The sequence below is a fragment of the Lissotriton helveticus genome, chromosome 12 (genome assembly GCF_964261635.1).
Source record: "Lissotriton helveticus chromosome 12, aLisHel1.1, whole genome shotgun sequence".
Classification (NCBI taxonomy): domain Eukaryota; kingdom Metazoa; phylum Chordata; class Amphibia; order Caudata; family Salamandridae; genus Lissotriton; species Lissotriton helveticus.
This window is the reverse complement of record NC_136073.1, coordinates 117,566,963-117,580,110: the sequence shown is the minus strand read 5'-3', so window position 1 is coordinate 117,580,110 and position 13,148 is coordinate 117,566,963. Positions and strand designations below refer to the sequence as shown.

Genomic DNA, 13,148 nt, shown 5'->3' with positions numbered 1-13,148 from the left:
TCATGCAGTACAGGAAACAACCTTTACATAGCTGTCATTAGACCGCGATGCCTTTACAATGCAGTTGTTACAAGGACCGTGTTGTTACAACGCGATGCCATTACTACGCAAGTCATTACATCGACTTGCAGCAGGTGGCGCTCTAACATAAGGAATAGTATAATTTACTATTCCAACATCTACCTACTGTTGCGTAGGCTAGAGTTGGAATAGTAAATTATACATTCCTAATGTTACGGCACCATCTATTGCAAGTCGATGTAATGACTTGCTTAGTAATGGCATTGTGTTGTAACAACACGGTCGTTGTAACAACTGCATTGTTACATACAGCATAGTTAAAGCACGTGTTGTAACGTGCTATATTCGTGCAGTACACCCCAATCCACCGCACTCCAATCTGCCCCACTCAAAACCACCCCATGCCACACCCATCCACCCCTGACCAATCCAATCCACACCACTCACCACAATCCAATTCACCACTCTCCAATCCTCCCAACCTAACCCACTCAACTCTGCCCCACTCCAATCTAAAACAATCTGCACCACTCCAATCCAAAACAATTGGCCACACTTCAATCCAAAACAAATCTTCCCACTAAAAAAATAAAACAGTCTTCCCCAATACAACTAAAATAATCTGTCCCACTCCAATCCAAAACAGCCTGCCCCACTCCAATCCAAAACAGCTTGCCCCATTTCAATCCAAAACAATCTGTCCCACTCCAAAGTAAAACAATCTTCCCTGCTCCAATCTGTCCCATTCCAATCTGCTCTATTCCAATCTGCCCCACTTTAATCTGCCTCAATCCAATCCAAAACAATCTGCCAACTTCAATCCAAAACAATCTTTCCCACTCCAATCTGTCCCATTCCAAACCAAAACAATCCTCCCCACTCCAGTTCATCTCACTCCAATCGGCCCTCTCCAATTCAAAACAATCTGCCCCACTGCAGTATGCCCCACCCCAATCAGTGTGCTTTGCTTTTGCCATAGGCTTACACGTGCTCTTCATTGTCCATGCTTTTGTCCTTAGTGGCCATGTACCAGTGTGGCCCTTTTGTGTAGCCAGTGTATTCATTTTTCCCACTTTTCTAGTCCATTTGCTAGGGACATTAATAGAAGAGGCCTAAGTTTTTTGTTAATTTTTTCTTTTTTCACTGTTGTGAGTCTAATGTGCTTGAGCTGATTGTAGTATGTATGTACACTGTTTTGAATGCATTTTGTTCCATTTTTCCCTGCGCCTCCCATAGGATTAATCATAGTCCCAATGAGACAGCAGCAATAACTTTTTCAATCAGATTTTTCCCCCCACCCCCTGCCTGCATTTGTCTCACATCAGCAGTTTTTTTTTAAAGGATTATTCCATTTTCCCCTGGCCTGCCCTTCACCCGCCGCCTGCCCTAGGCCATAGGCACTGTTAGGGGGAAATCTTGAATAAAGAGAGATAAAACATCTCTGACAAGGTAAATGTAGGTTTAATCACAATGGCCAGCAGGCCAGTCACCTCCATAGAGCTGAAAAGCTGATCTCAATGTGCTGCTCACCCGCAGCTGCTTATATATTTGGAAAGAGATGAACAAAACAAAATTGTCTAAAAAAAGCCAATAACGGGTCCAAGAATACATTAGTTGATAAAATACCTTTACATAAGCATCACATCTCCTGTGTCCTTTAAGCTCTTAACCTTTTCTCAACATTCTCTTTATCTTGGTTCTAACAAAGCTTTAATGAAACATTAACCTTCTTTCCCTGAGTTAATTTTTTTTACTCTGTTCTCAAGACTTCTTATCTGACTCTGCATGCTTTAGACTTCAATTCACCTTTGACCAATTTTTTCTGAACCATATCTCTATTAACAACGAGAAAAGATTGTACTTGTGTGCTGTGATTATAATCTCTCCATGGCTTGAAAACATATTTTTCTATTTAACTGAAAACCTGCTGACTCGTGTTTCTGCTTTCTAGTAAACTTTAACCTACAATGCATCTTTATGAAACCAAGGCATATACTGCTCTTCAACCACGTATCGTTCTGCTTTTCTCTCTATTAATGTCTGCGGTAGTGGGATTTCCTCGCATTTCATTTTCTCTTTAATATTCCCCCCTCTAGTTGATATTTCAACTACTTCCTCTAATCCTGGATCTGCACTTTGTATCAAATTATATATATTACCCCTACTACTTGTGTACGTGGCCTGACCAGGAACATCCCTCCCGCTTTTATACTCATCCTCTTACAGCAAGCTATAACTAATTGGAAAACACAACATATCAAAAGCGATAACACAATAAGCGGTAATAATTAAACAATCCCAACATCCAGGATGGTAGCCAATCAAACCAACCCTCAAACCATTCATCTGGGGCACCTCCTTCAACCAACATTTTCTTTTGTAAATTGTGCAACATGTGTATGGCCTCTGACAATGTTCCATAGTATGCATCATTTGCAGCAACATAGGTACAACAAGCAGTCCCTATCTTGGCACATACTCCTCCTTCTGTGGCTGTCATGAGATCAAGTACATAATGGTGTTGCCTGATCATCATTCTCATGGCACGCAGCTCTTCCTTATTGGCATTGAATCCATATTTTGTGGTATTGATTGCCTTCATTAGTTCACATGTAGTTATTTGCAGCCATCAAGAAGTTGCTTTTGCTTCGAAGAATGGTAGGACACTTCCAAAAAAGAGGTAGGCGTCATTGAACAAACCATGCTCTTGGGGAATATCTTTTCAGGAAGCAGTTGCATAACATTCTGCAGCTCTTCTCCTCCAGTGATGGTGCAACCACTTTGTTAGACGGCTCATGGGTAGTCATATAACTTGCAAATATATATTCCTGAATGACCAATACTGGTGTGTGCAAAGTAAGTCATTCCAGTTAGCTGGCAACAGAGTGTATAGCAGTTCTCCGCACTGCCAATAATAGTCCACGAGTCAGGAAGTCAGCCGCGGTCCCTGCAGGTAACAGCGGTGAGGTGGTGGGGTCGGGTAAGGAAGGATTTCGAGGGACGATGCAGAGGGAAAATTAAATATTTATTTAATTTTCCCTCTGCATCGTACCTCGAAATCCCCCCTTACCCAGCACCACCGCTCAGACCTACTACCCCCTGCATGTCCGTGTTATCTATTGTGGTATTGCAGATTATATTTTTCCCTACATAGATGGTGCCATTCCCTCTGAAACATAAAGAAACAGTTATTAATCTCTGTCCGGGGGCTTACTGCACCATTCACCCAAGTGTATTGTGCAATATTATTGTCCCATATATGTGCACGCTTTCTTACTGCATCCTGACTAATGTCAGTGCTATTCCATAGGGACATGGCCCCACAGGAAAACTCCCTATCAGAATGCCTTTGGTCATGGGCATAAACTGATCCAGTAGATTAGAGTCCGGGCCAACGGACACAATCTGGGGGAAAAGGGTTTACTAAATGATTATTGTACCCAGTGGGCGGATGTGCCACTCCTAAAAAGCTGAAGTCTAGAACAATTTGTATCCATTCTGTAGTCTTGTGTTGACCAATTTTCTGCAATCGTCTTTAATATCCTGCCTATCTGTGAGGATATGTAATATGTCTACTAGGGAGTCATTCCTTGTAGCATTAACTCTAAAATGTGCTACCCTAACAGGTTTTTGCAGCATTTGGGCCTTAATACTACAGAGGTAAAGTTTTAAAAGACATAAAGCTGTTCCCGGGGGTACTTCTTTAGTTGAGTGTAATCTATCTGATCCAGTGGCGTGAGGTATCAATGAGCAAACACAGCATGATTCATTGGCGATTCCTAATGCTATTTCTGACAAGTGTTGATACCACATGTTATCTAACAAACTAGCATGAATATTATGAGGCACATTGGTATGTGTAGACATTTTTCTTTGCAGGTGTGCGGCATATTGATTAGAGATTAAGCAGGTATTATTATAGAGATGCAAAAGCTGCATAAGAAGACATAGAAGGAAAACTAAAACATAAATACTTAATTTCTACTTGCAATAAAAAAATTAACCTAAAGCAGAGGTGGAAGGCGGTTCTTCACAGTTGGAATCATCTTCCCCCCTGTTTTTCCGCTTAGGTCGCTGGCGGTGCTTGGCGACCATCCGATAGGTGGATCCGTTGCTTTCTGCCATCGACTTTAAATGCTGTGGGATTAGTCATCTTTACAAAGAAAGGTCCGTCAATATTGGGATCCTTCCATTTTGGACAATGATTTTTATGTAGATGGCAGGGCGCTAGGTGGCGCACGACCAATGTGGCTGCACGCCGGTGAGGCTCCAGCCCTGCCAAGCTGTGTTCTATCCTTTACGTACATCCTACCTTGCTTATATGAATACCTGACTTCACCACGAGTTTACTGAAGTGCTGAGGACTCTGGAGATACCATTCTAAGGTGGAAGGTCCGGAGTCAAGCTGCATTTGGGACTGCTGGGCTGCTGGCTGGCTGCTGGGTCTCGCTCCTGAGCCTGCGGAGCATGGGAGTGGCTAAGAAGATCCGAAGCTGCGGTGGAGGGGTGGCTGCATGCCAGAGACAGGAGGTGCGGTGCACTACTCCTACCGGCCCTCTGCACCGGTGACTGACCTGTGAGGTGGGTTGCTGCACTGCGACGCTGGCAATTATAGGCGCTGACCCGCTTGAGCCACGATTGGAAGACTGGTGGTCGCAGCTTGCAGGAGCGCTGTACCGTGGACAACTGCCGTAGGTCTGTAGCTGAGGAGAGGGACGGGGGGGCCCCGGCGTGCTCCATAGCGACGTTTGCTTCTGCATTTGCCCCATACCTGCCATCGGGGGAAGCGCTGCAGGTGCCTGGCGCCCAGAAAACACAGACGCTGTGGTGGCGTCCGCCATTTTGTCCGTCCGTGTTGCCGCTGCCAGAGGAGACATCATGGGCACGCTGAGACGCCTGGGACTCTGCCGGTGCTATCCTCTTACACCGGACTATTGCTCTACTGGTAGGGATGGATTTCGCCCTGCTTTGAGGTTGACAGTAGCGCGCTCTCTTGTCCCCGACATAAGCTTTACTTGGATGATGTGCCATGTGCTGGTGACCCTTCGCAACTCTAGGCATTAAAGGAGACTGCCGCCATTTTGTGTGCCCTCATGGAGGTCACCCGAGGCTGCTACTCGGAACCTTCTTGCTACCATTAAGCAGCTGTGGTCCGTGGGGGCTATCAATTTAGGGCCAGGCCCTTCACCACCTGACCCTACATGCGAGGTGCGCACTGCCCTGCGCCAATTTAGTTGCTGGAGCTGGCGGGCACTCTATGGCCTTTGGGAGAGGAGGCTCCATGGCGGCTGACGACCTGTAGACATTGTTTCTTGGATGTATAATTAGACCCCGAAGGGCCTGCTTGGAACATTTTAATTGCCTGAGTCCTCTTACGTCATCCTCGCTATCCTTCAGCTAGGCACCTCGCTTGCTTAGTACGGGGGCCCTTGAGGGAATCAGCCTGGAATAACACGTGGCCTACTGCTGTTTGCCTTTCCACCCGGGCACGACCCTGCCAGCTACCAGTTATTCTAATACGCCTACAGAGCCCGGCGCATCTTGCCTGTTGCCCTGTGCCTGGTCCTGGGGGAGGCCGAGGGAGATTCTGGCTTGAACCTCTGCTCTATCCTACGGTTGGTACTATGGGACATACCGACACCAATCAACTAAAATCCCCTTTGAGGCGCACAAGACGCCTAGATCACAATCGTCAAATCACGATGACTCGGAGGCCCTGGACGCGCCTGAAGATGACTGGAAGACCCTCCTACTGGGTATGAAGCAAAGCCTCACATCTATAGATGCCAAGATGGACACCATGAACAGGAGGATGGAGGCCATGGTCAACAAGCTGGACCAACATGACCAACGCTTGAAGGAGGCTGAAACCAGAGTGTCAGATCTGGAGGATAGGGCCACTGCGAGCAGGGGGCAACTGTCGCAAATGGAAAAGCTGCTTAAAGTTATCGCTGATTAAAACAAGGACTTAGAGGCACGCTCCAGAAGGAATAATGTCCGCATTCTGGGCCTTGCGGAGTCGACAGATGTGGGCAACATGGAGGACTTCATCGAAAAGTTGCTTGTGGAACTCTTTGGTAGAGAATCTTTCCCGGCCCATCTCACGGTAGAGAGAGCGCACAGATCCCTGGCAGCCCGGCCGCCCCCGGGAGCATCACCAAGACCGGTCATTGCTCGATTTCTTAATTACCGCGATAGGGATACGGTCCTACACTTGGCCCGTGAACGGAAGCAAGTCCACTATGAAAATACCACCTTGGCATTTTTTCAAGACTTTACGCCATCAGTCCAGGAGGCCAGGCACAAATACACTGTGGTAAATAAGAAGCTCCAACAGCAAGAAATAGCATATGCCATGCTATACCCAGCCAAATTGAAGATCACGCATCATGGTAAACAACATGTTTTTCAGAACCCGCAGCAAGTTGAAGAATATCTCAAGAAGCGCCACAAAGATGCAGCTAGAGAAGTGGGAGAGCAGAGGAGCTCGAGATCGCAGTCGCCACTGTCGGACCCGGACTGAATTGCACAATGGACATTGGTTCTCCTGAGACTTATACGGACACTCTGCTATTAATGAGCTACTTGATATTGGTGATGTCTAACTATACTTTATATGCTGTGTAACCTGTCCAGCTTGGCAGCTTCCCTCCGTCCCGCTGTAACTGACCGCCACTTGCGGTGTAGTAGGTGGGTGTGAGTATGGAGGAAGTGGGCGCGTCGTGAGCCCCTGGTGGCCTCCATATGTGGGCATACCTTTTTGCTTTAGGGGAGGGAATGTTCTTGTAGTCTCTTGATGGGCATTGGGTTAGGGTAGGGGTGGAGGCTTGTACCCGGCGAGTTGGGGGTGCCGGTGTGGTTGGGGGGGATGTTTGAAACTTGTAGACATTCAGTTCCTATGCCTAATTATGGTCAAAACAACTAGGTCAAGTCCAGTCTTCAACAGTGGAGGAAATGGCAGAAGGCTCACGTAATATTCACAGCCTTAAGGTAGTGTCATGGAATCTGCGGGGCCTGAACAACTGAGGTACTGGGGTTTTCCAGAACCGGTACTGAACCGGTAACCCAGCGGTGTCAGGGAAAACACCCAAAGACCTCGAGTTCTTTTCCTGATTCAGACCACAGAAACTCAGAGTCTTCTAGGTGAAGTCAAGGATCGATTTTATTGGCTGCAACCAAGGTAACAAGCGTCCTAGAAGTACAACACACAGGAAGTATTTTCTCAGGAGACTGCCGCAATTCACAAATTCAGGCTTCTTCTTTTATACGAAATATTGTGCTTTAGGCAAACATTCTTTACATTTTACTGTGTTATAGAAAAGTTTTCATCACAAAGGAAAAGCAGAGTCATGATGACAAGGCCATAGTTCAGTTTGTACAACCCACAATAAATTACTCGGCAAGGCCTAACATTTTCATCAGATATCGCTGGACCCTCAATAAAACCGGGCACCTCCCCATCATAAGGCAAGTGAGAGAAAAGAGCAGGGTCAGGTGTGAGCGAGATTCGGCAGGTTGTGTGTGCGATGAATAGGTTTATGGCCTGTTGAGCTTTGATGCTATCTTGTTCGGCCACTGGGAGAGGAACTGACCAAACAGGTTCGGCCTGGGGCAATGGTTCCTACTTGCCCAGGTCAGAGAAAAGTCAATCAAGGTGTACGTGTCCTTTTGAATCGGATTTAGCTGTATTATATGCCTATGTAAAGGGCAACTCACAAAATGGCTGCTGTACACAAAATGGAAGCCAAGGGTTCAGAACGAAAATGACGATTTCGAGGTGAAATCGTCACTCGATTATGACGAAAATGCTTGTACATAGTGTACTAGCCATTCTCGGTCTTCTGATATAAAAATCGTCATACTACGACGAAGTTTTATTCACGAGTTCAGAATTTTCAGAACTACAATCCCTCCTTTTGCCCTTACATAGGCAATTAATCTATCCTCATGTTAATCTGAGTCCAGATCTATATTCCTAAAGTCATTGAGATGCTGCTGTAACATCATCCTAGTACTTAGCTCGTCTCTTGATACAGGTTTCCTTACACATGATGTAACACAGAGGCCACATATTGCAGGAGCACACTGTACGCACAGACAGAACAGGAAAAGAATGGCTAAGACCATCCCAATGACCATCAGAATGTTCCATCCCCAGCCGGATATCAGTTCCCAGAACCACCCCATTAATGACCAATCTCCTTTATCCACATGAATAGATTCGGAAATCTTATGCAGTTTGGAGATGGCCTGGTACACTGTTGGAGCGTTATCTGGGATGAAAACACAGCAACTTGATTGGATCAATCTACATACCCCACCTCGGTCTGCAAGTATGACATCTAAAGCGACCCTGTTCTGAAGGGTCATGAGGCGATCCGACTGGAGCTCAGCAGTCAAGTTACTAAGGGCACCAGCAGTTTCAATCACGGTGGACTCAACTACCCTTGTCAATTGCCTTATGTTCCTGCTGTTAGCCATGGATCCCCAGAACGGCAGAAAGCCCTTTGCAAAGTCCCCAAATTCTTGACCTGCAGTGTCTTCTTTACTCAAGACACCTCTAACTATCCTTGTCTTATGGTAATCTGCCGCTGCTGTGTAGGTGGGAGGTAACAGGAAGGAAACAAAACATGAGCCCGAAAAGTCAGGGGGCAACCATGTATAGGCTCTATCATGGCAGATGAAATAGGTACCCTTAGCTGCCAAAAACGCTGGGGAAGTCTGAGACCCAAAAACATATGTTTCTGTACAGGCACTCTTCCCTAACTGAGCTCTGGGATTCTTGCCAGTACCTTGCAGACACAGGTGACCCTGATGGGGTACAATCCAGATCGGGGACGATCTCTTAGCTTGCTGTTTCTCACTCAGAGTAGCTTCATATCCGGTCACGTTCCAATTTATATATGCAAATATCTCATCGTCCGGGGTATTTTCATAAGAGATTTCTCCCTTAATCATGTAGACTATACCCTTAACCAAAGCACTATTCTTGGGATTGTCTTTCACAGAACGTAGGGGGTGGACTTCACGGGCGTATATGAACATTGTTCTGTATGCCCACACAGAACCATTGTGGCTGAAAGGCAGAACCAGATAAGGGACACCTTTATTCGTTGTGTGAGGCATAAGACCACACACCCAACAGCTAGTTGTGTTCATTACTAGTTGGTGTTGGTGCAAAAGCTGAACAAAGGAGTTATTAATGAACTCTAACCTTCTATTGGATTCATGGTCAGGAAGAGGGTGGAAAGAATGAGAGGAAACAGTAGGAGGAGGTATGGGCGATGCAGTGGGTGCAAATGTTACACGAAAAGAGAATAAAACATATCCTATTAAAAATGTCATCACACTGAATAACATAAAAATGCACAATATCAAGAAGCTTTTCTTTGTCATCACTTTACATAATTTGTGTTTAAAGTTCGTTGGTTTGGCAGGTCTCTCCATCTCGGAAAACTCCATCCTCTCTAAAGTGCTGCCCGCGACGGGAGGTTGATTCTGCTAAGAAATGCTTCTGTCAGTCTAGGGCAACTCCCTTGGACCAACCAGAACCGCCGACCTAACGTCGTCAGCTGCACTCCAAAGACTTTAAGCAATCGCGGCCCTAGCAGCGGAACCCGGATGGCGGTTCGAAAAACAAAAATAAGCAAGTTTCTCAGATGGGAGAGCTGCACTTTCAAAAATAGTACTTGGAGGGAAAAAGAAAATCACTTTTATTAGTTCGTATTTCTCGGTCTCAAATTGTATTTTTTCTTTCCAGGTACTGTCTGATCCTGAAACAGGAGTTCAGGCTCCAAAGTGTTCAATCGCTTTGATGGAGGCACAGCCTCCTGCAAAATGTTCTCACTTTCACGTTCAGAGTTTGTTCCTTTTACTCGTGCATCACTGAAAGGTAGGAAGCGGGGCACGGTGTCAGTCTCTGAGTCAGCGACACCCTCCTGGACCCACTGGTCATATGGCAGAGGAAGAGGGATCCTTTTACAATGGACCCCGTGGATCCAGTTTGCCTTCCCCTCCACTCGAACGGCCAATCTTGTGGAAAGAAGGACGAGATGCGGTCCGGTCCACCTGGGCTGGTCGTTCTTCGTTCTCTGGAAGTTCTTCACCAGCACCCAGGATCCAGGGTGAATTGCGTGTCCTGGAGTTTCAGAGACTGGAGGCAGGGTGTCGTGAACCTGTTGATGTAAAACACGCAATTTAGCCGTCAATTCATACAGGTAATCAAGCAGAACAGGGTGTTCTATCTCACTGAACTTGGTGGGTCTAGGCACTCCCCATGTATTGGCCGGACGGCCAAAGACAATTTCGTATGGACTAAGTCCCACTCGCGAATGCACAGTCATTCTGGTGGATAGGAGTGCTAAGGGTAGAGCGTCAGGCCATTTAAGACCTGTGCTCGCTTGAATTTTGGCCAATTTTAACTTAAGCGTGCCATTGTAACATTCTACTAGTCCAGCTGATTGGGGGTGATTTGCAGCGTGGAACTTCTGCCGAATGCCTAGCCCTTCGCACACATTCTTCATCACACGACCCACAAATTCACTTCCATTATCAGACCAGACCATTCTAGGCATTCCAAATCTAGGGAAGAACTCTTTCACAAGGGCTTTCGCTGTGGACAGGGCAGTATTGTCTTTTAGGGGATAGGCTTCTACCCATCTTGAGAAAGCGCAAACAACAACGAGCACGTATTTTATATTGTTGCACCTCTCCATGTGGATGAAATCTAGCTGCAAAACCTCAAACGGATACGTAGGAGGTGCAAAATGACCAGCTGGAGTTGGGGTTCCCCTACCAGGATTGTGTTTCAGACACACCATGCAATTCTTGACCACATTCTCTGCACACTTGGGAATCCCTGAATTTTGCCATACTGGAGCCAACAACTTGCAAATCCCTTTCACGCTGATGTGAGCCATTCCATGAGCCATTGTAACTACTGCAAGCACGTACGCATCGGGTAACAACCATCTCTGATGCTCTGACAATTCAATCCAACAACCATTTGCATCCATTCTACCCGTACTTTCTCTCCACATGTTCAACTCTTTCTCTGTAGCCTCAGCTTGAATAGACTTCACACTCTCAATCGTGTCTTCACACATTCCAATATCACCAATCCATCTTGCAGGGCCTGCAACATACATTCAGCTCATCACATTCCTTGCAGTTTCTTTCGCGATTTCATCGGCAAATGCATTTCCATGACCAACATCATCAGTCACCTTCTTGTGAGCACTACATTTCACAATCGCCACTTGCAACGGCAAGGTCAGTGATTCAAGAAGCTCATTCACCAGCTGACCATGCTGAATCTTAGCTCCATGCGAAGTCAGGAACCCACCTTCTTTCCACAATCGTCCAAAACTGTGAGCTACTCCAAAGGCATACTGGCTGTCGGTATAGACAGTCACTTTCATTCCTTTCGACAACACACATGCTCTTGTAAGTGCAATTAATTCTGCTGCTTGAGCTGAATTATGTGGAATACGTGCAGCTTCAACAATCGTATGCAAAGTTGTGACAGCATATGCTGCAGTCGTGTCACCATTCGGAAGCTTGAAACATGAACCATCCACCCACAAAGTACCATCACATTCAGCAAGAGGAGTATCTAGGAGATCTACTCTCCCTTTAGTTTCTTCTTCTGTTTTAAGGAAACAATCATGCTGTTCTGAAGCATCTAGTTCCTCTACAATTGGCAACAACGTAGCTGGGTTGAGTGTATTGCACCTTTGTATGTGCACATGACTCGCTAATAATGTTAATTCGTACCCTGACAATCGAGCACTAGTTAAGTGCTGTGTCTTGGTTCTATTTAACAATATGTCTACTGCATGCGGAGCCATAACGATCAGGGTGTTATTCATCACTAAACCAGCAGACTGTCGAATAGAAGCAGCTGCTGCCGCTGTGGCTCTTAAACAACTTGGCAATGCTTTAGCTACCGGATCCAAAGTCGACGAAAAATATGCACATGGACGCTGTTTGTCTCCAAACAACTGTGTCAGCACTGATAATGCACAACCTTGTTTCTCGTGGACATACAATGTAAAGGGCTTACTGTAGTTGGGGGTACCCAACACAGGAGCCGAACATAATGCATCACGCAGTTCAGAAAAACTTTTCTGACACTCTTCAGACCAAGGAATGGGCTTGGGTGTATCTTTACACGTTAATGCCACCAAAGGTTTGGCCAATAACGAAAAATTTGGAATCCACTGTCTACAGTACGATGTAATACCCAAGAAAGCACGTACTTCTCTCTGCGTTCTTGGCACACTCAATTTCGCTATTGCCTGAATTCTCTCTGGGGTCAATTTCCTTCCCTCCTTCGATAAGAGATGACCTAAGTAGGTCACTTCTTGTCGACAATATTGTAGTTTGGAAAGTGACACCTTGTGATGCAAATCACACAGATGACGCAACAATGACAACGTGGCTTTCTTACATATTTCCTTAGTGTCTGCAGCAACAAGCAAATCATCAACGTACTGTACAAGAGTAGCACCATCAGGTGAGACCATCGTATCAAGCTGTGTCTTTAAAGCTTGACTGTATATTGAAGGACTTTCACAGTAGCCCTGGGCAGCGCGTTTAAAGCGGAAGCTTCGTCCACCTAAAGTGAAGCCAAAAACATCCCTGCTCTCCTCAGCAATGGGGATGCTGAAGAAAGCATTCTTCACGTCAATCACTGAAAACCAGGTAGCAGAAGCTGGAATCATAGTCAATAGGGCGGTAATGTCGGGAACAACTGGAAATTGTGGCACAACTATTTTATTGACCTCTCTCAGATCGATCACAAATCTGTACACAGGTGGCTGAGAAGGATCAGTTATTTTTAGAACAGGCAGAACAGGACTATTGCAAATGTTGCCTCTTGTCTCTTCAATTACATCTTTTTCAATCAGATCGTAAACGATCGCTAGCAAAGCTTTTTCACCTTCAATAGATATTCTATATTGGGGAATTCGTGGCATTTTAACATTGGCTTTCAATGTTATAACATATGGTGGAATTTCCAAGAGACCCACATCATTAGGACCAGTAGCCCAAAGAATATCAGGCAGAAACGACAATTCTGTTGGAAGTTCATCCCGTGACAAATACATTGGAGAAACCACTTT

At 45.8% G+C, this 13,148-nt stretch overlaps 1 pseudogene; it reads right to left on the bottom strand.

Annotated features, from left to right (window-relative positions):
• Positions 1–2,162: 2,162 nt before the first annotated feature.
• LOC144797971 (uncharacterized) lies at positions 2,163–2,818 on the bottom strand (annotated as a pseudogene).
• Between the last annotated feature and the right edge of the window lie 10,330 nt (positions 2,819–13,148).